Source organism: Rhipicephalus microplus, chromosome 2 (genome assembly GCF_043290135.1).
Source record: "Rhipicephalus microplus isolate Deutch F79 chromosome 2, USDA_Rmic, whole genome shotgun sequence".
Taxonomy (NCBI): Eukaryota; Metazoa; Arthropoda; class Arachnida; order Ixodida; family Ixodidae; genus Rhipicephalus; species Rhipicephalus microplus.
The window spans coordinates 64,536,763-64,564,592 of NC_134701.1; the positions used below are offsets into that span (position 1 = coordinate 64,536,763).

Below are 27,830 nucleotides of genomic sequence, written 5' to 3' on the forward strand. Positions count from 1 at the left end.
GACACCTATTGAAAGGTAACTCTGTGGCCTTCAATGCTCTCGTTATCCAGAACCCAACTACAGTCCGCGACGTCACCACCATATGCCAACGCCTGGACACGCTTTATTCCATGCGTCTTCTACACGCCTCCTGCGACGCTCACTTTACCGGACAGCATGAATTGCGAGCCCTTATCCGCACAATTGTTAGAGAGGAACTACATGGCCTTATTGCAGGCAACCCAAACATTGCGTCTGTCCGCCCACCTCCTCCCAACCTGCGTGAGATAATCAAGGATGAACTGGCATCAATGACAAGCGCCGCACATGCCCCGTCTCCTGTGCGCTTTCCGGTGCCTTCGTACGCAGAAGTTGCATCACGGGCCCCGGCACCAGTTCCAACCGTGCCTGCGGACATCGGATGCGACCATTTGGCTGCGATGGCAACACAAGTGCCAAGGCCACCCCACTATTCTGCATGGCGTCCTCCGCGCCCCATCGGCTTCTACTGTGGCATAAGGGGTCATATATTCCGTTTCTGCCGCCGCCGTCAGCAGGATGATCGTCGTGGTTATCCAGCTTACGAAAGAAACTTTGCCCCGAGACCCGATTGATAGGATCCCGCACCGTATCCGTCCACATCCCGTCGGTCGCCGACCCCTCCACGGTCTCAAGCTGGACCTCATCCTTCTCGTTCATCTCGCCGCCGTTCTCCATCACCGCTTCGGCGTACGTCATCACCCCTACGTCTTATGCCGATTGTCACAGGTCCCGTTAATTCGGGAGGCAATCGCCGGGCTGATTCCAAGGGCCGAAGTATCGGCCCCCCGAACCGCACCACGAAAGCGTGGACAATTTAGAAGTGGTCCTTTTTGGCGCGCCAGCGGACGCCGGCTGTGGCCCAAAGAACAAGTCAGAGCCGAGAGTTGATAAACAAACAAATTATATTCTCAATAATGGCAGATCGAAAACAATACACAAAAATGCACACTCCACAATAGTTGCATACAATATGTCACCAATCAAACCAATCAAACAACGTACTACACAGTACAATCAGCCACTCTCGAAACAACGGACACAGACAACAATACGCACTACAATGCAGTCGCATGCATTGAACAACCAAGACACTTAAAGACTCAAGAGATAGAAAACCTATTCAGTCCAAAGTTCTTGGAACAAAAGTATGGATGATACTCTTCCGAGAATCACTCACTCAAAGTCCAGCGTTGTTGTCGTTCCGCTGCCCCTGAAGTTTCTCTTCCAGGAAACCTCGCGTCTTCAGTTGGTCTCTCTCCAAGCTTCAAACTTCTTCGCCGGAAACACGTCGGCTTCACACACGCAGCTGTTGCCACGCGTCTTCGCTCGATAGCGGTAAACACACGCTCTTGCCTGTAGCTCGAGCCTTCACCCCTCAGGTGGAAATCCTCTTCATCTTCTCCTGCTTTGTCGCTACGGACAAAACCTTCGCCGACTACACGGCGGAATCCCTACGCGCTCTGACGCTAACTTCCGTATTCTCCTGATCTCTCGTCTCGGCTGCTCGATTAAATACCTTCCGCGCGAGATTCCAGAAGGTTCTCGTCATTTCGTCGGCGCGATACGCAGCGAAGCCTGGGGAGAGGGCGAGACGGTTCGAATGCCCTCCGCGTCGGATGACTCAACTCGGCATGACCACGCCTCTTTCGTTCTAGAAATTTCGCGGGCTTGCTCGGCCGCCGATGTGGGGTGAGGAGGTTCGTCGGCGAAGCCACGCTTCCGAGGGGAGAGCGCGCGCCCGGGGAGCCTTGGATGTTTGTTTTCTTTTTTTTTTCTTTTGACCTCCCGGCGTCTCTCCCGCGCGTTATCGCATGAATTTGGCGGCGCGCCCATTTTTAGCGCTCGTTCTGTGACACCGATCTCTCTGGACTCGGAAAACTAGAAGGTGCAGTTTCTGGAGGGGAAACTGTTTGTTGTCCAAACGTTACAACTCCTCCGTCTCGCCCAGCTAATTTACTGCCTGTTTGTGTAGAAGGTGTTTTTGTTGATGCCCTTATAGACACTGGAGCCGCCATTTGGGTAATTGATCGTGAAATGTGTTTTCGCCTGCGTAAAGTGCAAACTCCTTATTTCGGTCCTATGTTATGCGGCGCTAATGACAGTCCGATTTGCCCGACCGGATTGTGTACTGCTCGTCTGCTCATCGATGGAATCCGTTATCATGTACAATTGGATGTGCTGTCTTCGTACGCTCATCAGATAATCTTAGGCTGGGACTTCTTGTCAGCTGCGTCAGCTGTAATATCGTGTGGTCGGCCCCTCATTCGTATTACGGACACTGAGCTTTCTTCTGCTGCCGACCTTTCGTCGCCCAACCTTGTCACAGCTGCGGATTTCCTCCTGCCTCCCGGACAAGAACTTGTCCTTACGATCAAGTCACGAGACATTCTAGATGGTGACGCTGTGGTTGTTCCTTGCCAGCGCTGTATTTTTCGAGGGATCACCATCGCATCTTGTTTAGTGCGGTTCTCACGTGGTCATGCAAGCATCACCGCCTGCAACACGACGCCAGAACCACTACTTCTGCCAGAGGAGACCACTGTTGCCAGCATTACCGAAGAAGCCCCCGTTTGTGTCGTCACTGGTTCATCTGCTTCGTCATTCTCAAAGTGTATGCCAGCTGAAGATCCATATCCCGCTCTCAAGGCCACTTTGTGTAAACATCTCAACCCAACGCAAACTGATGCCTTACTAGCGTTATTAATGAAGCACAAAACTTGCTTTGACGTTTGTTCCGATGGTCTGGCTCAAACAAGAGTGGCCGCTCATCGTATCGACACCGACGGATTCCGTGTCATTCGCCGCCGCCATTACCGTGTGTCAGCTTCTGAACGCAAGCTTATAGAAGAACAAGTCAACGACATGCTCGCGCGCAACGTCATCAGGCCTTCGAAAAGCGCATGGTCTTCTCCTATGGTACTAGTCAAAAAAATTACGGCATATTCACGGGTTGAATGATGATGAATGGGCGAAGCTCCGGAGGGACTCATCGGTAAACTGTGAATCTTCCGTGTATTTCGCCCAGTCGATCATCATGTAAAGACGTGAGAAACGCTGTGGGTGTATATACACAAATCAACTTTTATTTGTTCTTAGACGATGGATGGCTTGCGATGTCCCTAGCCTCGCGCGCTTGCACATCGGGATTCTGTCTGCGAGCGAGCGCTGCTGCCGCCTTGCGCTCTCTCCGCTGTGCAGCCTTATCCATCCGGCGACTCCGAGCGCGCGCCAACAGCGAACGGATTTTATTACAACGCTCCTCCTAGCGTACGTCGCCGCACTAAATCGAACGATTGCCTTCAACCAATGACACGCGCCATATGTGACATCATTCCTATTTTATAAGATCTCGCGTCTTTCATCAACTACAAGTACCGCTTTCTAGTTTATAACATCTTGCATCTTTTCGTCATCAGCTACAAGTACCACCATCTAGTAAACACTACAAGAACTAAACGAGAGGTGGCTACATACAGGGGACGGTACCGCCATCTAGTGAACACTGCAAGAACTAAACTAGAGGTGGCTACATACAGGCTACAGGGGACGCACAGCCCACGCCCTAAGGAGCTTCGCCCCTAAAAAAGGATGGCTCGGTACGGTTTTGCATTGATTATAGATCACTCAACAAAATGACTCGTAAGGACGTCTACCCAATGCCTCGCATTGACGACGCTCTTGATACTTTACAAGGTACCGAATACTTTTCAAGTCTGGACTTGCGCTCTGGTTATTGGCAGATTCCGATAACACTGACGCAAGTGGACTCGACATCGGTGCAGTCCTTCTTCAGCGGAACTACGCTTTCGAAGTCGTTGCCTACGCGAGCCGTACTCTTTCACCTGCTGAGCGAAATTGCAGCATTACTGAGCAAGAATGTCCCGTCATCGTGTGGTCCGTGCAAAAGTTTCGCCTTTATTTATACGGCCGGCATTTCACAATAGTGACTGACCATCATGCTCTGTGTTGGTTATCGTCTCTCAAAAATTTGTTGGCGCGCCTTGGCCGTTGGGTACTACGATTGCAAGAGTATGACTACAGCGTCACATATAGGTCAGGTCAACAGCACCAAGATGCCGACGCTTTGTCACGTTGCCCGCTCTCGCGAAGCGCCGAAGTGTCACCTTCCATCTGTTCGTCACCGCCCACCAAAGTGACCAAGCAGACAGCTGCTAGTTCGAAAGAGTTCATTGCCTCGGCGCACCTTCTTTCGTTGACAGATCTCGCTTCGCTCCAAACAGCCGCCTAAGACGGCAACTTGCCCGTTTCAAGCTTCAAGATGGAACATTATGTCAGCAAATTTACCATCCTCTCGGTAACCAATGGGTTCCCGTCATTCCTCGCTCACTTCGTATGGAAGTCTTACAGGCGTTTCATGACGACACGACAGCTGGCCACTTAGGGTTCCACAAGACTTACGACCGCCTCAAGACTCACTGCTTTTGGCCTGGCCTCTCCACTTCTGTTGCCAAGTACGTCGCTTCCTGTGCGTCATGCCAGCGCTGCGAACGTACCACGTGTCTTCCCGTGGGACCATTGCAACCGCTGCCATGCCCGTCCACTCTCTTTGAATTTGTGGGCATAGACTTATACAGACCTCTTACGCTTACGCCAGCCGGTCACCATTGGATTGTTACTGTCGTGGACTACCTTACTCGTACTGACTATGTACTTCATCTTCATCTGTATGACGATACCATTGTAGTGATCATCACCATCACCGTATGTCACGCGGGCTGGGTCTCTTTGGCTCGTGCACCTGGATTAAAGAGATAACCTGGTTACTGCTGTACCGGACGTGGTCTCATAATATATATATATATATATATATATATATATATATATATATATATATATATATATATATATATATATATATATATATATATATATATATATATATATATATATATATATATATATATATATATATATATATATATATATATATATGATTTCCTAGCTATTTTTAGCGAGAGTGTAAAATATGCCTACACATGCAGTTGCGATGCTACCAAGCGCATGTTGCTGACCATTGCCTGGAGTTAGTCAGACTATCTGTTGTATTCTAAAATATTGGTAAATTACATATGTTTCAGTAACTATCTTTTGAGGAAACTTAGATGGATGAAAAGTTTCAGTGAAAAAGTTCTAGATCGGTTTGCAAAACGTCTCGTTTGTAGTCAACGTTTGACAGCGCTATTGGCCGGTAACCCTCAACAGACCGAAGTTTTTCCTTATCAGAACTTTTCGGTAACAAAACTGTGTGGCTCTTGCAAAAGGATCTCGGGAGTGTCTCCATGTCATAACCTATTAAAAAGATATGCAGTAATATAAGAAGGAGAGCATTTTTAAAAGTTTGGTAAAATTCAGCAGAAATGCTGTCAGGGCCAGGTGACTTCGATGAAGGCAAGCTGTCAATTGTGTGCTCAATTTCTTGTATCGTAATAGGGCAACTAATGGCTGCGAAATCATCGTGTTCCAATGGACTCAACAGGGAAACAAAACTCGTGATAAGGTCGACATGAGAGTCACAGAGACCACTAAACAAATTTTTATAGTACTTTTCGAATGTCAACGTTATGTCTCTTACATCTGTTAGAAGAACACCATTAGAGTAAAGGTCTGGAGTTATTCTAGAAATTGCATGGAGTTTTCATCGAGTAAAGCTTGACGCGTTTGCTGCACTGAGTTTAAGGTACGCCTCTTTCGAGATTTAACACGTGCTCCTCTGTAACGAGCGGCATCATATCTTTGAAGTTGACATTTACCATGTTCAATTTCATTCAAGTACGATGCCGGTGTCTCGCACTCCATCTCATAAAGGTTGCACAAGCTTTTAGGCAGTGTATTTGCCGCATTCTTTCTATAAAAAGACTTAGTAGCTGCAATCTATAAAGCCGTAACACGAACTTCTTGTTTAAATAGCTCCCGAGCAGCTTGTATATGTAGACCCGTTGAGAAAGACTGCGTTCATGTTGTCCGCGCACGATTAATGAATTCCAGATCACATAGGAGCACTGTGTTTAATTTTCACAGGGCCCACTGTAGTCTGAATCGACTGCTACCATTTGTGCCAATTTGTGCAATAATAATACAGTGATCTGAAGACGACACTGGTGCAGTCGTACATGTCACTTTGCAGGAAAGGAGTGATAAGGACAGGTAAATACGGTCAAGGCGAGCATAAGAATTTCCCTGAATTCTTCTCTATGCAGCCACATGGCCCGACGCACCAATGTCCATCAGCCTTACATTGTCTACAATTCAAGATAAAAGCTTGCCACTCCTTCTTGTCCCTGGAGATACAGCATAAATAACAAAGGTGACAAGGGACATCCCTGTCGAAGGCCGCGTTGTATCTCTATTGGTTCAGATACCCGTTCTTCCGATTTGATAACTAAGCTTTTACTTTTATAGATATCCTTTACAAGATTCGTTATTCCATCTTCCACTTCTAGTGTGTCCAGTATTCCCCACCAGTCTTCTTTAATCACACTATCGTAAGCTCCCTTGATATCTATAAATGTCAGCCGCAGGGGCCTGTGTTCCTTTCCCGATATTTAAATACACTGCAACAATGAAAACAAATTGCCCTATAACCTCCTTCGTTTACGGAACCCCTTTTGTAGTTCTCCCACCAGCCCCTAATTCTCCACCCATGTCTGTAGTCTTTCCTTTACTATCTGCCTCACCAGCCTGTAAACTACTTGAGTCACTTTCATAGGACGACAGTTGTTTATATCTGCTTTGTACCCCTTTCCTTTATAGATCATGCTCATCCTGCTTAGTTTCCATTCATTGGGAGCTTCATCATTTATTGCTTTGCTCGCTGCCTCTCTTAATGCTTGCTTAAAGTTTGGTCCTAGTTTCTTTATTAGCATGATTGGGATGTCGTCATGGCCTGTTGATGCGCTATTAGGAACTCTTTTCTCTGCCCTTTCCCACTCTCGTTGTCCGGTGGAGCCACTGAGCTAATTGCTTCATCCTCATGTGGTATGGTGCATGAAGCGCTTCTTGGTGTTTAAGTTTTTCTGTCATCATTGTTTTATATATTCCATTGCCTCATCCCCTTCTAGTCTGTCCCTTTGAACTCTAGTTATAAACCTCTGTTTCATGCTTGTCTTCTTACCCAGAGAATTAGGATGTTTCCAAAACTTTGCAGCTGCATTTCTATCTTTTTTGTTTACTTCTGTGATCCACTGGGCCCCCTTTCTTCTTATCTTGTCACTGATCAGATAAAACCGGACGCTTCTCTTCTGCAGCTCAAAAAGTTATGCCATTTTCTTTTGACATCATCTTCCGGTTCACCCCCCTGTTTAGCATACCTGTTATCCCTGGATGCGTCCTGACGTCTTACTATGGCTCTCTTACCTTTCTCATCCCACCAGCTCATAGGTTTGTGTCTGCTTTTTTTTTCGGTTGATTTGACTCATACTTAGCAAGCTATAACTCAAACAATCGAGTTATATTTGTGTACGCCCACTCTGTTTTAGTATCCTCGGTAACTATTTTGTCAATCTATTTAGTTTATATTTCTAATTTACTTCCTGAATAAACATTACCGCGCGGTTGCTTGCAATGCCCGCCTTTGCAATTACATTTCTTTTCCAAAACTCAGCTTGATACGTTTGTGATCCCTACCTAAGCTACTATACCCATATTCACCCATGTTCATCACTCTTAGCCGATCATACATCTATGTGACATTATTGCGTAATCTATTCGCGACTGCAGCCTTCTCACCTCCCATGTTATCTGCCCTTCACATTTCTCGGTGCTGTTGCAAATTATTAAACCGTGCCTTTCACACATATCCATTAGCATTCTGCCTGTTGGGTCAGTATATCCATTCATATCTTCTAAGTGCGCATTCATACCTCCTAATATAATTACCTCGCAATCTTCTACTAGTTCGTCAATGTCATTTTTTATGCACTGCACCATTTGTTGATTTTCCTCTCTGACTTCTGCCTCTGTCCACAAGTATACAAAACCCAGGAGCGTCTTTTGCCTTGCCACTTTCCCTTTTAGCCATAGATATTCTTTGCACTCCTGCTTGACCCTTTGCCAGTCTGTGCGTTTATGAATCAATGCCCAAATACCACCCCTCTTTCTGCTGCTTTCCGTTCTATTACAATATTCTCACGCCTAGTCCGGATTGTTAGGAGGTCGTTCTATGTCCCTAATATGTGTTTCTACAAAACCGTATACCATCAGCCTATCCCCTTTTAGCTGTTATTCTATATCTTCTCGCATAAGCCTAGTCCTGCCACCCTTCATGTTAATATACCCTACGTCTGAATTGGCTTGGCCCTCGTGGCTACGTCTATTTCTGCCCCGGACTTTATGGGTCTTAGATATTGGTGCCACTTTGGAATCGTATATGTCTATACCACCCATCGAAGAGTATCCCTGGTTCTTTTCCACGTTACTAGCTATCCTGCACACCGAAGGGCCTGCGCACCCCCAAAAAAAGCTACTGCGCGTCCTGGAAGTGGCCAACCTTCCTCATGGCCTAGCATCCCATCGAAGTGAATTCTGTCTCGTTGAAAACCACCCCACCTATGCACCTCTCTGTTTATTTCCACCACTTCAAAGCTTTCTCTCGACTCATCCGTCATACCTGTTGGTTTGCGTTGACAACCGCTCTTTGCAGGTTGCAGTCACGCATCAGTACCTTCGGTATCGTGCATATCACTACCTTTACCTAAGGAGAAATGGCGCGCATGTCATCGACCCTTGTCACCAGTGTGGTCGCTAGTCCTGCCGTATCTTAATTTAAGACATATCGTTTAAACCGCCTGCAATTATTGTGAGGTTTCGTCCATCAGCTGTAGTTTTGAGTTTTGCGCTCACTTGCCTCATGACTGCTTCCAGCTTGCGTCTTGGGAATCTCCCTACTGCAACCCTCTTGTCACCTCTTACCCTCTCTTTGATTGCTTCTGCGCGTCGACTTAAATTGGAGTCTGCCGCGATTACCACGTGCTGTGACTTTTCAGCTGGAGCGCCCTACACCTGGGAGTTACTTGCACCTGTGACGCTGGCTGCTTTGTTCCCTCCCAGCCCTACCACTACTTCGCTGAACCTGGGTCTTGCGACCATTGAACTGACAGAACCTGTATTTTTTTCCGAACTTCCCTGCTCTTTTTTCTCCGCCGTTCTGAAGGCCAGTGCCCTACCATTCTCTCCGTCGGTTGCTCCTTTGTTCACCTTCCCTAGTGCCTCCTCGGTGGACTTGAGCCTTTCTCTCATAGCCCTCGTTTCTTCTTGCTCTTTCCCCTACGCAGTCTCCAGCTTGGCGATTCTCATCAGCAGTTCACTCTGGGTAACCATCATATTCTCCCTTTTTTCCCTCGTCCTCACATTGCGTACACTTGGTGTCAGCCAAGTGTACGCAAGTGTTAGCACGCATGTGTTAGCACGCATGTGTTAGCACGAAAATGTTAGCACGCATGTAGTACACGACATGTTAGTGTTGTTGCTTGTTGTATCTGCAAAAAAAGAAAATGAATATGTATGACGAACTGGAGGTGTAGAGGCCTTTGTCAGGCGTACAAAATGCCTTTTGCTTCTGTCAATTTTTTCTTGCATTGCAACATATAAAATATTATTACTACAGACAGACAGACAGACAGACAGAAAGACAGACAGACAGACAGACAGACAGACAGACAGACAGACAGACAGACAGACAGACAGACAGACAGACAGACAGACAGACAGACAGACAGACAGACAGACGTCTATACGCAGCCAGGGGATGATTCGCGGTTTGCCGATAAAACCCTTTGAAGCTGCGCCCCACTCATCTTCATTCATTCCGTGGATATGCTGTGAGTTTAGGGGCGAAGCTTTTTATAGCGGCACTCGTTCGCCCCTCGTAGTCGCAGTAGTAGTCGTAGTGTGTAACCAGTCTTACATTTTGACCTCTAAGGTGGTGCCGGTGAGAGATTTCTTCAGTGCGTTGTTAAACAATAGAAAATTTGCAGCGTGCGCGTTAACTAAAAGCCGTATTCTCCTGTCTCTCATTCCCCCTTAGCAACCATTGGCATGTACATTGAGCACTATCTGACAAGAAAGGGTTGCTACGTTATACTGGCTGGGCATAACCTCCTTGGTTTTTGAAAGGTTTAGCGAGCGTTGGGCCACAGTGCCATGAATACAGTGAACTAGTATATACCATGATCTCGAGATGGTTAGAGGTGGGAAGTAGACCCGTAGCGCAAGCCATAAGAAAGTGTGCGTGTGCCACCTCTCGTTTAGTCCTTGGAATGTCCGCTGGTGGTGGTGCATATGCGGAATATATGATGAAAAGATGCGAGATGGTGGTACTTGAAGTGTTGAATAGATGGACAAACGGACACATGGACAGATGCATGGACGGACTCACGGATGGCTGCACCAACCGATGGACGCATGGACGGACGCAGGGGCGGAAGCATAGACAAACGCAGGCACGGACGCATAGATGGACGTGCAGACGCACGAACAGACGCACGCATAGACGGGCGAATGGACGCACGGACGGTCACACAGATAGACGCATGGATGGACGGAAGCAAAAACGAATGAACGGACGGATGCTTCGCCCCACTCTCCATCATTCACTCCGTGGATATGCTGCAATTTTTTTCTTAAGCTGGTGAGCGCGGTGGTAGTGGCGGCAGCCATATGCATTTTGGCCCCGCTGTTGTTTGCCGTATTGGTGTGCCAATTTTATATGGACCTTTGAATTGGTGCTGCTTTTATGGGTGGTGGCTATGACGGCTAATAAGAGTAAGCAGCTATGTTCACTGAAGGCGTCGTTGCACAAATGCACTATGTAAGGGCGAACTATGATAATGAGGAAAATGTCACTGACACATTTTAAGCGTACTTAGCTAGTGTCCTGCAGAGACAGCCAGTGATTCAAATTTTGTGATCACATGGCATATTTCATCCAACTTGCCCCTCTCTCACCTGCTCTCTTGAAATGTGCCACACTGCAGAGGTAGGTAGAGTGACCCTGCTCTCGATGCTCTGCCTTCCCACACCTCCATTCACTACCTCTCTGCTCCTGTTCTCTCAATATAATTCACCAAAAGTGGATCGAGGGGTTCGAAAACTTTCTTCTCCCATGTGACATGACAGTTGATGCACGCCAGAAAGCACTTCTCCTGCAGAATGTTGGCGGAGAAGTCAACGACACAATCAGTTCGCTTCCCAGTCCCAACAGCACTCTTCCAGATGCAACGACAACAAGCATGACTCTCACTGGATACTGGTCCGACCCCTGAGCAAAACGAAGTCCGGGTACTGAGGCTCTTTATTATACGAAAACAGGTGGTCAGACACCACATTGGCCAAACTCCGTAAGGTGGGAGATCAGGTGGACTACATGGTCCACCGGGTGTCTAACAAACGCGGGGCCTACGGCGCAGAGATGCCTTGAGGCTGAGTACCTGTTACCCGAAGGTGGATATGACCAGGTGGGCGGCATGAACCGCCGGGTCTCTAATAAACGCAGCGGTCTACGGTGCAGAGATGCCTTGCGGCTGGGTATCTGCTGGGTATCTGCATTCCAAGATATTACGACCCATTACGGAGATCAGCATCGTCAATACTCTCGTGGAAAGGGGCTGGTGGAGGCTTATGAAAGAATATTGCTGAGACTTTTCACTATTACTTTATTGTGCCCCACAGTCATGCAGCATTTCGATTGCTCCTTCACTGGCAAGTGCCAATACTGTGGGCAGGTGGCTGACACCTACCGCACTGTTCGGGCTTGCTAGCTCAACTCAGCTCTTTCCCCAACTCTAGCCCAACTTGAGAGGAGTGGGAGATGACCCCGCTGGGTTGCTCAGACTTTCAGGCCTGAAAGTCTCTGGTCCAGAAGGTTAGGCTAGCGAGTGTCATCAATGGGGGCCCGGTATAAGGAGTCCTTCCACTATGGAGCCTCTAAAGGACTGCACCTCTTTTTTTTATTTTCCATAGATGTTCTCACTATCTCCCTCTCTCTCTTGTGGCTGGCACATGTGTTTGTAACCAGTAGAATCTCATTTTCTACCCCATACTTCCAGCTATGGAAGCAAGACGAGGATGTGTTTAATGTTACGCTTCGCAAAATTGCAACACGGGCCCTCAAGCTCCCCGTAAACATTTATAACAGGCACCATGTAGGCATGGGCATGATGGGAGCTTCTAGAGGCCCGCCTCACAAGTCTGTACACTCGACTTTCACAAATGGTAGCGGGTCACCGCCTATCAGCCCGCCTAAACATTCAACACACCAGCATCACGGAAGATCCCGTGCACCACCCATTCGAGGGGAGATGCGCCTTCGACGCGCGCTCTCTTCCAAACAGTGACCGACGCCTGGCATGGGCGGAAGCCCTGGCCTACCATTATGGATCGAAACCAGGCATGTTGAACGTAGACACCTCCGGCTCACACAATGGGGGATGGTACACGGTCCTGTAGAACATTACAATCAAACGGTCAACGGGCTCAGGTTTTGAATCCGGTACAAAATACACGCAGAGGAAGTCGTCATTACATTGGCAGCTTGTCACCCTATAGGTCGCAAACCATCATCTTCGACTCTCGAAGGGCCTGTCGAAACATCGTAAATGATTATGTAGCGTATACCTATAGACTACCGACTATTGCAACGTTCTGACTATCATACAGGTAATCACTGCACCCCGCCCCGACGTATAGTCTGGGCTGCTGATCACTTGGGACTCGAATGAAATGACGCAGCCGATGCTCTCTCACCAAGCATTCCCACTAGCCTTACCCGATCAGGACGACCTCGAATTCAATCCAGTGTATTCTTTCCGCGAAATTGTGCAACATTACCAAAGCGATCACCACCTTTCTCCACGCCCATGCGAAGGTCTAAGTAAAGTGGAGAAGCGGCTGTTATTCAGACTCTTCACGAACACTATGCTGTGCCCAGCAGCACTCAAACATTTCGATCCCGCCTTTCCCAGCAGTTGCTCACACACTGTGAGGTGAACTCTTGGGACATCTACCACATGATGTGGGCATGCCCATTCAACCTTGCTATACCCTCTATCCCCAACCAAGTCAGGGAGGCGTGGGAAGCGGTCCTGCTTGGATGTTCAAGCATTCAGGCCCAAAAGGTCTAGGTTCGACAATCCCAGGCAGCAGCTAACGTCACTGGTGTCTCGTATACTAAGGATCCCCACCTACTAGTCGTGGGTTTCGTCCTAATATGAGTCGGTTCCTGCATATCTCGTTTTTTTAATATGGAGCGAGATGCAGAGAGACGTGATGAAGTTATTCTTCAGAGCCAAAGCAAGAGTAGCGGCGGCTGCCTGCGTCCGTACCGCAAGGCGCGAGGACTTGTTCTGTCCTAGCACGCGCCTCGACCTCCGTGCACGAGCAGCGCGAGAGGCTCAGCGCTGCGACTAAAAATGACGATGATGATCGATGAGTATGAAAGTTCTACAGGGCTTCCCCCGTAGAGATTTGCGCGATTCGAAAAGTGCACACAAAAGAAGTTGAAACAGAGTGAGACAGACTATGTACATGAACGGCTGGTATAAATGTCCGTAAGGAAGTCCGAGTCATGATCTCAAAATGCATTGCGTCCATGTCGTAGCAAGGTAGGCGGCATTAGAAGCAGCGGAGCGGACGATGGTTGCGAGGGACAGGCACTGCTGAAGAAGCAATGGTAGTCGTCCGCATGGGTGGGCGATGCGAGTCTCGTGGCCTGGACAACGAGTCACCGATTGACGCGTTGTGCAGCATTCGTTGTGCCGCATCCATGGTGCTGGCACACAGGCCGACAAGTGCTGCAACTTGGCGGCAACGCACGACGCGTACCGCAGGTGATGGGGCGCACAGCAAGTGGTGCTGCAGGCTAGAGCTTGATGTGGCAGCGAGATTACGAAACTTGACCGCCAGCGCTTGGAACAAGAGGGAGTACATGAGTGGCTGATCCGCGATGGCATTCACCACGAGAATGGCGTCGAGCGGCATGAACCATTCGTTGGGGGAGACCGGATGGAACGGCGGCACTGGCGGGTAGAAGCGCTGAAACAAGGCAGCCAGCAGCTCGTCGAAAGGTGCGTGCTCCAGGACCGCACTTGTAGCGAGAGGCAGACAGACGTGATGAATCTCACCACTTTATTTTTCAGAGCCAAAACAGGCGCGAGGACTCGTTCTGTTCTAGCGTGCGCCTCAAGCTCCGAGCACGAGCAGCGTGAGAGGCGCAGCGCTGCTAAGGCGCTACAAATGTTTCAACCACCACCACTGCAAGTATGTCATGCTTCAGTCCCTCACTTTTGGACTTCCTGCGAAGTACTGGCCGGTCCGAACGACTCTGAATGGATTGATTTGATGTGTGCACGTGTGTCCGTGTTTTGCTCCAATTTATTTTACCTCTCTCTCTCTCTCTCTCTCTTTCAGCTCTCTATTACCCAACCCCAGTATAGGGTAGCATACAGGATACGAGCATCTGGTTTAGCTCCCTGCCTTCCTTTTTTCTCGTTTCTCTCTCTTGACGGAAAGGATGTTCGAGGTTGTTGAACGGAATGTCTCCAATGTCGAAGAGAACGGTGGTAACGCAGCGTTGTTCACAGTGCATAAGGATGAAAAAACATTGTGGACATCCCCAAAAAGTATGACGAAAGTTGCGACGAAAAATATATGAACATCAGTGACCTCGTATATCATAAGCATAATGTCACAACTGCAACGGCAAGGGGTCTCGTCTAGGGGGGGGGGGGGGGGTGAGGTTTTCTTGTGTGGGACAAGACATGCAACGCATGTAATGAGGTTGTTAACTTGGCACGATTTTGTCGTTCAACTAAGGAGGTGGCCTAAGCAGTGGGCTGTCACTGGTCCAAACAGGAACTTCAAACACTAAAGAACATTCTGCCTCCTTTGAGTCAGATTTAAGCAGTGATAGTATGCCTATGCTGCCATGACTTCTGTTCAAGCAGGCTGGTGTCGAAAAGTCGTCGTTACTGTCAACAATTTGTCAGTCACATTTACAATCAACCCAGTGCGTCTATTGTTGACAAAAATGACTCCAAGGGTTACGCTCTTAAAAAAGGTTGTAATGCAAACTAGCTTACCTAGGTTTGCTAACTACTTGTCACATATGTTACTACCCTGTCAGTAAGTAAATTTAGTAATAGGGAGGTTATAACCGTCACTAACCTCGCCGTTACAGTATATAAATGGCATTTTGGAAGATTGTTTGGCCAATCTAGAAACATCCATTGCGATAGCGACTGACGCTTCCGTTTATGAAGAAAAGAAAGGCGTAGGAATCGTATCATCCTCTCTAGATTGGGCTTTCTATATTTGATTACCCGACTTTACCCCTATTTACCAAGATGAGCCACTGACAATAGTCCTAGCATTGCGTAAATTGCGTAACGGTGACGCTGTTGACGATGAAGAACAAGCGCGTTCCAGACCCCAGATTCTGGTTCTTGTTCTTGTTTACCTTCACTTGTAGCTCATACCCACTGTTGGGGATTGGCCAATAATTGAGTAGTCTTATAAAGTATTATTCAATTTTATAGTAAATGAACTTATCAAATGAAAACGTTACAAATTTTAGAACGAAATTTTGATGATCACTGATCTGTACCTAGTACAAAGTTTTTGTATAGGTAAAAGATAATAACCTAGATTCTTTTGCCATCATGGCACATCCCATGCAAAGTACCTACTTCATGTCATTACAATGACTATGACACTGATGACGATGAAAATAATGACAATGAAGATCTCGAACAATGACTGGAAAGCTCAGTCCGCCAACCTCAAGTGTGGCCATAGTTACTGATTTCTTATCTTTGTGTTCAGCGCTCGTTTCCATTAGTGATTCGTACTTATCACACACGTTTCATTTTCAGGTCCCAACATTAATCAGATTTATCTTGCTTCCGGGACACGAGGTGATAAAATGAATGAAATGGTGAACACTCTGGCGAAAGCCGTTCTCAGTGGTCCGGTACTTCCAATTGTTCCCACAATGACACTCATAATACGTGACATATTTCGAAGGCATGCCATATTTCAAAGCTCTGGTCAATCATTATTCATTCACTTAAACAAATATCGACACCTCTTGTTCCCTTGGCGAACGAAGTTCTGGTCAACTCACAAAGAAGAAGTTATTTTTAGAAAATCACTCTGTAGAGTTCCAAAGCTAAATTACTACATGCATAGAGCTGGTCGGCCTCATTCCCCTCTTTGCTCTTTATATAACGAGGACCAAACAATCAGGTATTATTTATCATTTCTTATCGAACTTCAGTGACGTTAAGTCTATCTATCTATCTATCTATCTATCTATCTATCTATCTATCTATCTATCTATCTATCTATCTATCTATCTATCTATCTATCTATCTATCTATCTATCTATCTATCTATCTATCTATCTATCTATCTATCTATCTATCTATCTATCTATCTATCTATCTATCTATCTATCTATCTATCTATCTATCTATCTATCTATCTATCTATCTATCTATCTATCTATCTATCTATCTATCTATCTATCTATCTATCTATCTATCTATCTATCTATCTATCTATCTATCTATCTATCTATACGCCTAAAACTCCTCGGCGTTTCGATATTGGTATTGATACCAATATCGAAACGCCAAGGAGTTTAGGCGTATAGATTGGTATCGATACCAAATTGGTTTTGCATAACGTGACTCTATGACGAGCTTAAGTGACTAGTTATAACATGAAGATCATGTCATGAATAACATGATTTAAATTTCGTGGTATTGCTGCTTTTGCCATGGTTTTGTTCACATGACATATTGCAAAACTGGTATGGTAGGACCTGACTGCATGATAAACATCAGCGACAGATCCTAACGTGGAAATATTGACATGCCTGTCATATAAGTCAGGACTACACGCCACGCTCATGGTGCGCTCGCGGTCCTTTCACTATCATGACATAACCTAATTTGGTATTACGGCATGTGAATGGATGACGAAGGCAAATGACACGTCCAAAGATGATAACCATGACATGCGTGCCCTGTAAAAACACAACTACACGCCACGCTCATAGTGCGCTCGTGGTAGTTTCGCTAGCTCCACATATACCGAATTCGGTATCACGTGACGTGAATAGACGAAGAAGGTTAATGACTCGTCCAAAGATGGTAATCATGAGATGCGTGTCATGTAAAACATAACTACATGCTACGCTCATAGTGCGCTCATGGTCGTTTGTCTAGTTCCGCATATACCAAAATCGGTATCACGTGACATGAATAGACGAAGAAGGTTGATGACACGTCCGAAGATGATAACCATGGCATGCGCGTGATGTAAAACATAACTCCATGCTACGCTCATAGTGCACTCGTGGTCGTTGGTCTAGCTCCCCATATAACAAATTTGGTATCACGTGACATGAATAGACGAAGAAGATTGATGACAAATTCGAAGATGATAATCATGACATGCGTGTCATTTAAAAATAAGTACATGCTACGCTCATAGTGCGCTCATGGTCGTTTGTCTAGCTCCACATATACCAAATTCGGTATCACGTGACATGAATAAACAAAGGTTGTTGACACGTCCAAAGATTATAATCATGACGTGCGTGCCATGTAAAAATAAGTACATGCTACGCTCATAGTGCGCTCATGGTCGTTTCGCTAGCTTCGCATATACTAAATTTGGTATCACGTGACTTAAATAGACGAAGAAGGTTGATGACACGTCCAAAGATGATAATCATGACATGCGTGTCATGTAAAACGTAACTACATGCTACGCTCATAGTGCGCTCATGGTCGTTTGTCTAGGTCTACATATACGAAATTTGGTTCACGTGACATCATTATAAGGTGACGTCTATTTTGGACGCAATAATGTTATTTCACTTACTCACATGACGTTAATAGGTAAATGACACGTCCAAACATGACAATGATGATATGGAAGTCATGTACGGCATAAGTACGGAGATTCGCGGCCACGAGTATCACCTTGCTTGACTTGTGCCTTCTCCTGTTATAGATCATCGAATCCTGCCCCGTGCAGTTTGCTCATTGCCGCCAGAAATGAGCTGATCAACGAAAGCTACGCGCAACCGCCATCTCATCCAGCCCGTTCTGAGCAACGGAAAAGGCTGTGACACATCCTGTGACGGCACATGCTTGCAGCGCCACCACAAGCCTTATTAACGCCGAACAGTCGGTTTCCATCTGGGATTCGCGGCCACGGGTGTCACCTTGCTTGACTGGTGCCTTCTCCTGTTATAGGTTGGCTGTTTATCTGGTTAGCCTTTTTGGTAATAACCTCTGTGGCTATGGATCCCCACAATTTGTGTAACGATGGATGTTGACCGGCGTGCTTATCACGCTCGAATCGGCACGTTCTCTGGTTGTAGTGCACCTAAAAGCTTCCGCCATGTTCACTATGCTGAAACTAACCGCAGTCAGCGTGCTATGCCCCAGGCCGTCTCTGCTTTTGGCGTTAACGTGTCTTACCTTGCTTTTGCTCTGCGCGGGGGACGTGGAAGCTAACCCAGGCCCCAGGAATGAGGATGTGGTCACCCTCATAAAATAATGTCACGACGAGACAACAAAAAGCTTGAACGATATCAAACAGAACTTGACTGCCTTGAAGACTCGTGTCACGGCCATTGAAAAACTTTGAACAGCGTGGCAAAGTTCAAAGACAACTTTGACGCGGTCGCTGAATCTGTGAATGAAGTCAAGTCGAATATAAGCAAGACAAGTGGACAGCTAGTTGAAGTAGTTGACGATATGAATAAAAGAATGAGGAGGAACAACCTTATCATCAAAGGCCTTCCTGAGCGTGATCGCGAAGGGTACATAGAGACAGATCAAATCGTCAGGGATTTATTCACTGACCACCTTAAGATTACAGCTGGAGATATCGAAAGGGCACACCGCTTTGGCCAACGTCGTCCCGGCTTTCAGCGTCCGATTATTGTTAACTTTCTTAACTTTAAATCTAAAATAGATGCCCTGCGCAACTCGTACAAGCGTAAACACCTGGAGACAACAAAAGTTTGGCTTGAAGTAGATTTCTCGCCGAGTGTTCAGTTCGCAAGAAAAAAACTTCGGGACTTCGCCGAGAGCAACCGCACTGACAACGCCCGCTTTTCAGTGCGTTTTAACAAACTTCACCTACAATGCAAGGTTTATCAGTTTGACCCAGCCAGTGGCTCGGTAGTTCAGGTGTTCTCAGACCCTGAACGATCTGCTAAATGATGTTTAGCGTCACATATTCAGCGCCCTTCACCCATTGACTCGTTTTCGGTGCTTTTGGCTAACTTCCGTAGCGTATACCTTAAGACTGACATCTTAAAAGCCATCATGCACACGTGCTCTGCAGAAATCATTATCGGTACCGAAACGTGGCTGTCTGAGGACGTCACAAGCAGCGAACTTTCGTTACCATCGTCACTCGTCATCTTCCGCAAAGATAGAGCCGGCTCCCGAGGTGGTGGTGTGGTTGTTGCGATAAACGAATTAAACCACCCCTCTCCAATTTCAGTGGACTCACCCCTCGAAATAGTCTGGGCATCATGTCACATTGGTCATGTTGCTTGCGTCATTGGCGCTTGTTATCAACCCCCGATAGCCATTCAGAGTTTCCAGAACTTCTTCGTGATGCCATTGAACAAGTTACACAGAAATTTCCTAATTCGCTTTTATTCTTAGGCGGTGACTTTAATTATCTAGAAATAGATTGGTCCACTATGTATGCCCTTCATCACAATAATCGATCTGAATGTATTCGATTTCTTCAGCTGCTTCTTTATCACAATTTAACATAACTTGTACATAAACCTACGTGGAAGAATCAGGTTTTAGACTTGGTCCTAACTAACAGCCCCGAAATCTGTAGCACACGCGTGCTAGAAGAAATCAATGATCACAGGGTTGTCCAATGCTTGGTTTCACTTCCTACTGCAAGGAAATCAAAAATTAAAAAAAAACAGTTGCTGAAGTATGCCCGTACCGACATAACAAAAATGAACAGTATGCTACACACTTTCGCAGCGGAATTTTACGAATACTTTGACGACCATTCAACTAATGAAAACTGGTGTTTATTCCGGGATAAACTTTAAGAAATTGAAGCTACCTGTGTTCCTAAACTAACCATAAGTTCTAGATCAGATGACCCATGGTTCACGCGAGACTTAAAACGCGCCATGAACAAGAAGAAAGGGGTTTAAAGAAAAGCAAGTCACTCGAACTGTCCCCAAGATTGGGAAGCTTACGAAAACATTTCAGCTGAGACACCCACTATCATTTTTCAAGCGAAAGATAAATTCTTTGATGAAACGCTACCTAACCTCATGAAAACGGACCCTAAAAAATTTGACACACCGTGAACTCCAAAAGCACCCACTCAACCGCAGCATTAATGAGGGAAGACGGCAGCACCTTATCGGTAGAACACTCCGCTGAAAAATTCAACAAACATTTTACTACGGTATTCACTGACGAACTTCCACTGAATGATTCTATTTCACTGTCACAACTGCCCATTGAATACTCTTTTCCAGCAATCCTAAGAACAAAGCACAGGGTAGCTAGTGCTATCAGTCGACTTCACCCTAAAACCAGTCCCGGCCCCGATGGCACCAGCGCCAAACTACTTAAATTAACCTGTCAACATTCAGCTAAGTTGCTTGCATTCATTTTCCAGGAATCCCTTGACTCTGGTTGTACACCAGATGACTGGAAATTGGCTATTGTGGTACCCATCTTTAAGTCCGGTAACAGCAATCACCCCAACAACTATAGGCCGATTTCACTCACGTCTACCTCGTGTAAGTTACACGAGGTAGACACATCATACACTTCCAGGTCATGCGTCACCTCAACCGTAACAATTTACTTTTCCAAACCCAACATGGTTTTCGAGAAAAATTATCATGTCAGACTCAACTTTTTGAACTCGTGACAGACCTGCACACAGCTCTTCATATGTCCATCTGAATCGACGTGCTTTTCATAGACTTTTCTAAGGCTTTTGATCGAGTTCCCCATAACCGGCTAATGTTAAAAATATGTCACCCCAGCCTCGACCAGAAAACAACTGCATGGATACAAGAATTTCTAAACAGGTCTCAGTCAGTTAAACTTGACAACTGCATATCTCATCTTACCCGAGTAACATCTGGTGTGCCACAAGGCAGTGTGCTGGGTCCTATTCTCTCTTTAGTATACATTAATTACATTACATCTAACATAAGTTCATCAATTCGTCTTTTCGTGGATGATTGCGTTGTTTATAGGAAAATAACTTCCACAGATGGCGTCATGCGCACAAGGTGGCCCCCATTTTTGCTAGGACCAAGAAGTTTCAAAATCCGACATTATCATTATGCATAACCGAGTGGAATTCTCTTCCACCTAACATCGCAGAAATAACAGATCCTTCCATATTTAACTCAATGCTTCGGGGCTGTTTGCATAGTGAAAAACATGGCTGACCTGGGTCTGGGGGCCCTCGTTTCGTCTGCTATTTTTGCTCCCGATACTTATTCAGTGTTCTTCCATGCAATTTTCATAGGTGTTTAAATTATTATTGTACTAATGAATATGTATTCGATTAATGTTGGAGAACGTATTTGGCTTGATGCTGTGATTCGATTTACTCGCTGTTTCCTTTTTATTGTTTACTATTTGGTATCCTGTTTCTGTTCACATTGCTTGAAATGTATATATTTAAAATCCCCCTATGTAATGCCCAATTGGGCCTTTAGGGTATTGAAATAAATAAATAAATAATAAATAAATAAATAAATTTACGTCCGCGTCGTAACGTTGGGCTGATTTTAAAGCGGCATATTAACCTTCCTTATCCATGCTTCGTATATTATGGATTCCCACTGTACGTATATAGGATCTGCCATTTTTTATTGTGTAATCGCTTCAAGTTGCGGAGGAAAAACATTCTTGAAGCGGCTTTTAACATAATTACATTGGATTTTGTTATTTCTAACATTCTTTGCTTGGGAGCCTCCTCATTAGGTCATTGTCACCGCGATATATGTTCTGCTGTAGAAAGATTCTTAATGCAATTAAGGTGGTTTTGATTTCAAATATCTGGATTAGTAAAATTTAATTTCTTCTACCGATTTTATAATTCATTAAATTTACGAGCAATATGTGAACTCCTTAATATAATTACTCGTTTCTTGGACAATCTCTCGGAGTGGGTGTGAGCCATACATTGAGGTCATCATCATCATCGTCATGACTTGTTTGTGCAGTATATGACGTCCCTATATGCTCTACGATGCATTTCGTATGTGGAAACAACCAAGAACCATCAGGTGAACGTGCACAGACGTCGTCTTTGTCAATTAAGGCAGGATTTGATACCTCAAAGCAGTTATAATGAAGGCAAAACGAAGTTCGTAACTCAACACATCATACCAGTTGTGACCAATAAATTACTGCACACCACTGATTTATATGTGGGGTTTAACGTCCCAAAACCACCATAAGATATTGAGAGACGCTGTTGTGGAGGGCTCCGGAAATTTCGACCACCTAGGGTTCTTTAACGTGCACCCAAATCTGAGCACACGGGCCTACAACATTTTCGCCTCCATCGGAAATGCAGCCGCTGCAGCCGGGATTCGATCCCGCGACCTGCGGGTCAGCAGCCGAATACCTTAGGGCCGTTTCATGCGCTACCCGCACAGCCGCAACGCACGTGCCGGCACACCTGCCGCACCTAAGTGGAAGGTGAAAGAGCGTTGCCAATTGGCGTATACTTGTCGCCCGCTTGCGGGTGGCAGAGGTCCCGGCACTTGCACTGCGGCTGTGCGGGTAACACGTGGAACGGCCCTTTGCCACTACACCACCGCGGCGGGGTGACTGTACACCACTGGGCACCTAATTACATGATGCGTGAGTCGTCAATGACTTGTGTGATCTATGGTAATACCGAGTAATACTGAACGATACAATTGCTTCGCCCACTCATTTTCGTTCACTTCGTGGATATGTCGAGATTTTTTCATTATTTGAAATTTTTTCATCAGAACACTCTCTGCCAAAGGCGGTAGATCCGGTTTTCAGGGCCTTCAGGTCATCCTCGCGTGTTCTCTGCTTCACACGTGAATTTGCCACTCACAACTCTACCACATAATTGGAAATCAAACAATTTTTTCGAGACGATGGCCACCTGTGCTGGTGTTTCCGGCCTGTCCATGGATGCTTGCCACTTGTCACCTTCGGGACTTCAGTTATCTAGAATAGTGCATGCATGTGGTGACTGTAATTCCCATGTTGTTTTAGGCGTTGAGTGATCCTTCCTTCTCGGGGACCTTCGGATGATGCCGTTCACAAACACCTAACGAATTTCCAACTTTCTGGCAATAGTCTGTTAAGCGAGAAAACTGAGTATCTCTCCTTCATTCCGTCTCGCCATCTTGCGCGTGACTGTGTGGGCTAGCATGCAATCAAACTTGTACCGGCTAGACACTCGGTATGCAGCTCAGAACAGTAGTGGTCGGGGCTCGCTCGGTCTCTTCCTCGCCGTACTTCGCGCTGTATATACTACATTGACGGTGTCCTTTCTGTTTCACGCTTGCAAGCGATTCTTTCTATTCCGGGAAGGGAGAACATTGCACCATTGACCAGTAGTTTTGGTCAATTTGTCGCTTAATGCGGCGGCGTCAAGCGTGGTGCCAACCTTTTGCTTTGTCGTTCAAAACAAGATCGAGGCAGCCCCGGTGGAGGGCTGCCAGGGAAGTGTCTCGCTTGTTCTAGATCGTTCCCCGCCCTTCGCGCGGCGCCGTGACCGTAGGCGTCGGCCCACTCGTGAGAAGTATACGCGTCTCGGATCGAGTGACGTCACGCTGACGTCGTCGATCTTGTTGTTAAGTGGGCGGGACGAAACGTCGGCGGCGGAAGCCTTGGTGACTGCGAGTGGGGCGCCCGGCAACCGGTTCACCAACGGCGCATTCGGTCCTTTTTTGGCCATTGCGAGGTGGCGGTCCTCTTGCGCATCGGAACCTGTGCGCTGATCATCAATTGGTCGCCTACACATGCACTTCGGCTTAATGAGAATGCATGCGCCTCTCGTCGATCAAAGATAAGAGCATTATTGATGAATGCTATTTGTGTATACCAGTATTCAAATGTCTAGAAAGAAAAGATGATGACGGCATGTTGCTTGTGGGTTTTCGGAGACCTGCGCTGTTAACGGAAATCGAAAAATGCGCTTGCAGCTGCTGTTTTTCCAAATGCAGTGAAAGAAAACTGCATTGCGTGGTACCTAACTAAGTATGTAAGCGAACAATAAATAAATAAATAAATAAATAAATAAATAAATAAATAAACAAACAAATAAGCAAATAATAAATAAATAAATAAATAAATAAATAAATGAGACAGTGGTCCGCGAACCACTGTCTTTGACTCAAGCAGACTAAGATAAAGCCGTGAGTCTGAATGTGAGTGTGTTCATGTGAATAATATTTTGAATAAACTGAGTTTGAGTGAGTGTTGAAAGAAGTTTCTGTTCCTACCTTAATACTGGCATTTACTCACGCGTAGTCCGAAGCAGTCTTGTTCACACACCATTTCAATATTTGTGGATGAACGGCGCAAATTACGTTGGTGATGTCTGGACTTCCCCACCATGAACTCGTCCAGGGAAACTTTTGATTAATACATCATATGTTGTCTCAAGAAAAATGTTGTTACTGGTTTGAAACCACTCATTAATCATACCCAGAAGTTGAAAAAGTGCCCAAAGAGCATCGAAAACGTGAGCTATTGACATTTAAAAAAATACGAAGGCCGAAAAAGCTTACTTTAGGCAATCAAACTTATGAGTCGACTCACTTAGCCTCACTCAGACTCAGATCGAGCGTGCATCTCCTATAATCGTGTGATGGTTTTGGGATGGTAAACCCCAACAATCATTACCAGATCTCGCGTCAGTCTGAGTGAGCCCAGATGAGTAATATTTCGGTGAGTTTGAGTACAAGTGAGTCCGTATAGAAAAATTGTAAATATGAGTCCAAGTGAACCATTAGCGCAAAATATATTTTATGAATAAGTCTAAGTGAGTTCCACCATTTTTGCCGACTTTTGATAGAAGCCAATCAGCAATTTTGTGCCGCGTACAGCCTCGTGCAGTAGCTGTGATATATATGTATATATATATATATATATATATATATATATATATATATATATATATATATATATATATATATATATATATATATATATAGCGAAAAGGGGGAGGGGCAAGAGCCCGGTGTGGTACTCCCTGGCGATCACAAGAACAACACGAGCAACATAACAATAACACTCAAAGTACGAAGAAAAATGCTCCTCCCTGAATGATGCTTTTACAAAGATTCATTATTAGTTAAAAGATTTGGTATTAAAGTTAATGCGGCAGTAGTTGGCATGTTGTCACTGCACAGTTTGTATCGAATGCGGCGTAGTTTCAGTCGACGAAGATTGAAATTTTTGTTCCCTAAACGACAACATGAATATGTCAGGCCGTAGTGTGGCACCTGTGACTAAATAGTTGTTTAACCTGTACATACAGTTACACGGAAGGTCACATCTTTGCGTTTTTCACTGATATGAAATGTGGCCTTGCACGGGAACTGACAACTATGGCGTCAACGAACCAAAAACTGTATTTTCCACGCACGAGGTGATTTCGTTTCTTCTTGCGTCACACTGCAAAACCTTTGACCGCTCGTTTGTTTGCTGTATTTTGAAACATAGTTGGAGCAGCAAAAGATAATAACATAACAGTGAAGGTCCACTGGCAGTGGCTGTGGTCGCTGGTAACTTCAAAGGGAGTGAAATAACCGTTTCGCGTAGTCTATTTTAAGCCTTTGACCGTGTTTAATTAATTGAAACTATTCATGCATTTTTAACAGTGCGATGTGCTAGCGCAGCGAATTAGCCCCGAACCGCGCAAACCCCCGCGCCTCAAGCAATCTTGTTTCGGTTTCGGAGCAGCGCCCCATCGGTGTGCATTTCTTTTTCTTTGCTCTCTCACAGCACGGTGCTACGTTGTCTGAGCAAACAACGACCATGGCTACGTTATCCCCTCGCCCTTCTTTTATGTCGCATCTCGTCCGGTATTCATGGCCTTTTTTCTATGGTTACACGTTAACCAAAATACCACAACCTTGCAACGCGAGGTTGTGGTATGTCTTGTCTGTGGGACCACCGTGATGGCGAGAAAGCCGGCTGACGAAGGTAAACACTGGGCGTCGCCATAGCAACCAACCAGCGGGCGCTCGGTGTAACAGCGCGCATGCGCGGCGGGTGCTGAGGGAAACGCGTTTTGCCCTCGCGTTCCTTCAATGAGTCAGGCGTGTCGCTGCTTTTGGAGCGGTGCGTAGACGTGTTCGGGGAGCTTCGCCTAGCAAGTATTAAAAGCTGCCGGCTTCGCGAGCGCGCCGCCCAATCGACGACGGATAGCGAATAGTCTCGGTCAGTACAGACCCAGCGACCGACGTCGGCCAAGAAGCAGCTGCCAAGTGAGTCCGACATCCTTTTTCTTCAAAGCGTCGTCAACTCGCTAGTGTGCGCCGGGCACGGTTTTTTTCTTCATCGCCGATCATTATTCGAGTTCCCAGACGCTTCACGACGAGCTAGTTAGAGGCGGAAAACGAGACTGGGACTCTTTACGGGGCTGTCATCCGGCTATTAGTGTTGCGAGGCCTGTACGATTGCGATGTGTGATGCGCCCCGTGTAGATCCCATTGTAATGCCGCTCCCCCCCTCGTAGCCGCTTTTTGTTGGCGTAGCGGTCCAGATCGGGGTCAAGCGTGCGCGCTCATTTTGATCGGGGGTTTATTCCCGGCCGGCGGGACTCGTTCAAGCGGGAATAGGCAGGCGGACCCGGCCACATGGTAAGTTCTGATCTCTGTGTGTCGTCGTGAAGCCGTGTTTCACGTGCCTGATGTTCATTTTTAACAGGACTCTGACGAAATAAACCGATCACTGCGAGGACTCCAAACTAAACTCTCTACATTTGACAGCTGGTGATCCACCAGCGTACGCCAACCTGCGTTTTGTCGTAGGCATTGTATAGTCTCGGGTAGGTGCCTAAATTTGATATATCGCATCCTGTGTGTCTTTGATTGGGCCGCCGCTTGTTTTTTGTAAACTCCAACCGCAACAAACAGCGCAGTGCGGTTAAGTTTAGCGAACATTTGGCGCGTGCCGCAGTGCTTATCGTCCTATTTGCTTTTGTTTTTCGTCTCGAGGGGTGACATTCCTTGCGAAGCTTAGATAAACAAAGCACGGATGAACGGATATATTTAGCAGATGCTACTCTCCAGTCGGCATTCGGGTACGGCTGATGACTGTAACTTGTTTGTTTTCTGTCTTATCTGCTTTTGGCGGCTCTCTCTTGTATATGCACAAATAAACCTTCCAACTGCGAAAGTGCAAATGCACTCTGCTGCGGAGTTTAAATTCCGCGAGTTTACCCAATACTAGAGCGAAGCTTTTGGCGGGTCAGCGCCTCCACATCGACGAACGAACAAGCGAGAAAGACCGCCGTTCTGTTTCGAAGTTGAGATGCACACAACTTGCCACGACTGCCTAATTCGGGCTGAGCCGTGCTCCCAATTAGGGCTGTGGAAGTTGCCTTCTTTTCCTTTCCTCAACCTCTCTATCTCTGTAATTTCTCGCTTATCTGGCGCGGCAGACTACTTTCTTCTGCTGTAACTGATGCATGTGCACTGCCTCGGGCCTTCTTGGCCTCTGCACTCATTTAAGTACTTTCGGTTGAAA

At 46.2% G+C, this 27,830-nt stretch overlaps 1 protein-coding gene across 4 annotated transcripts in view; it reads left to right on the plus strand.

Moving 5' to 3' along the window:
* The window catches only part of LOC119170865 (heat shock protein beta-6), a 171,684-nt gene that overhangs the window by 49,779 nt on the left and 94,075 nt on the right, over nt 1–27,830 (plus strand). For 3 of the 4 annotated variants that reach the window (XM_075886517.1, XM_075886520.1, XM_037422145.2), the window contains exon 1: nt 26,405–26,566. The exons of the other annotated variant lie outside the window; for it this stretch is intronic. The gene's annotated coding sequence lies outside the window, so the exon portion shown is untranslated. Of the gene's footprint in view, nt 1–26,404; nt 26,567–27,830 lie in introns of those variants that run through there. 4 annotated transcript variants of the gene reach the window in all.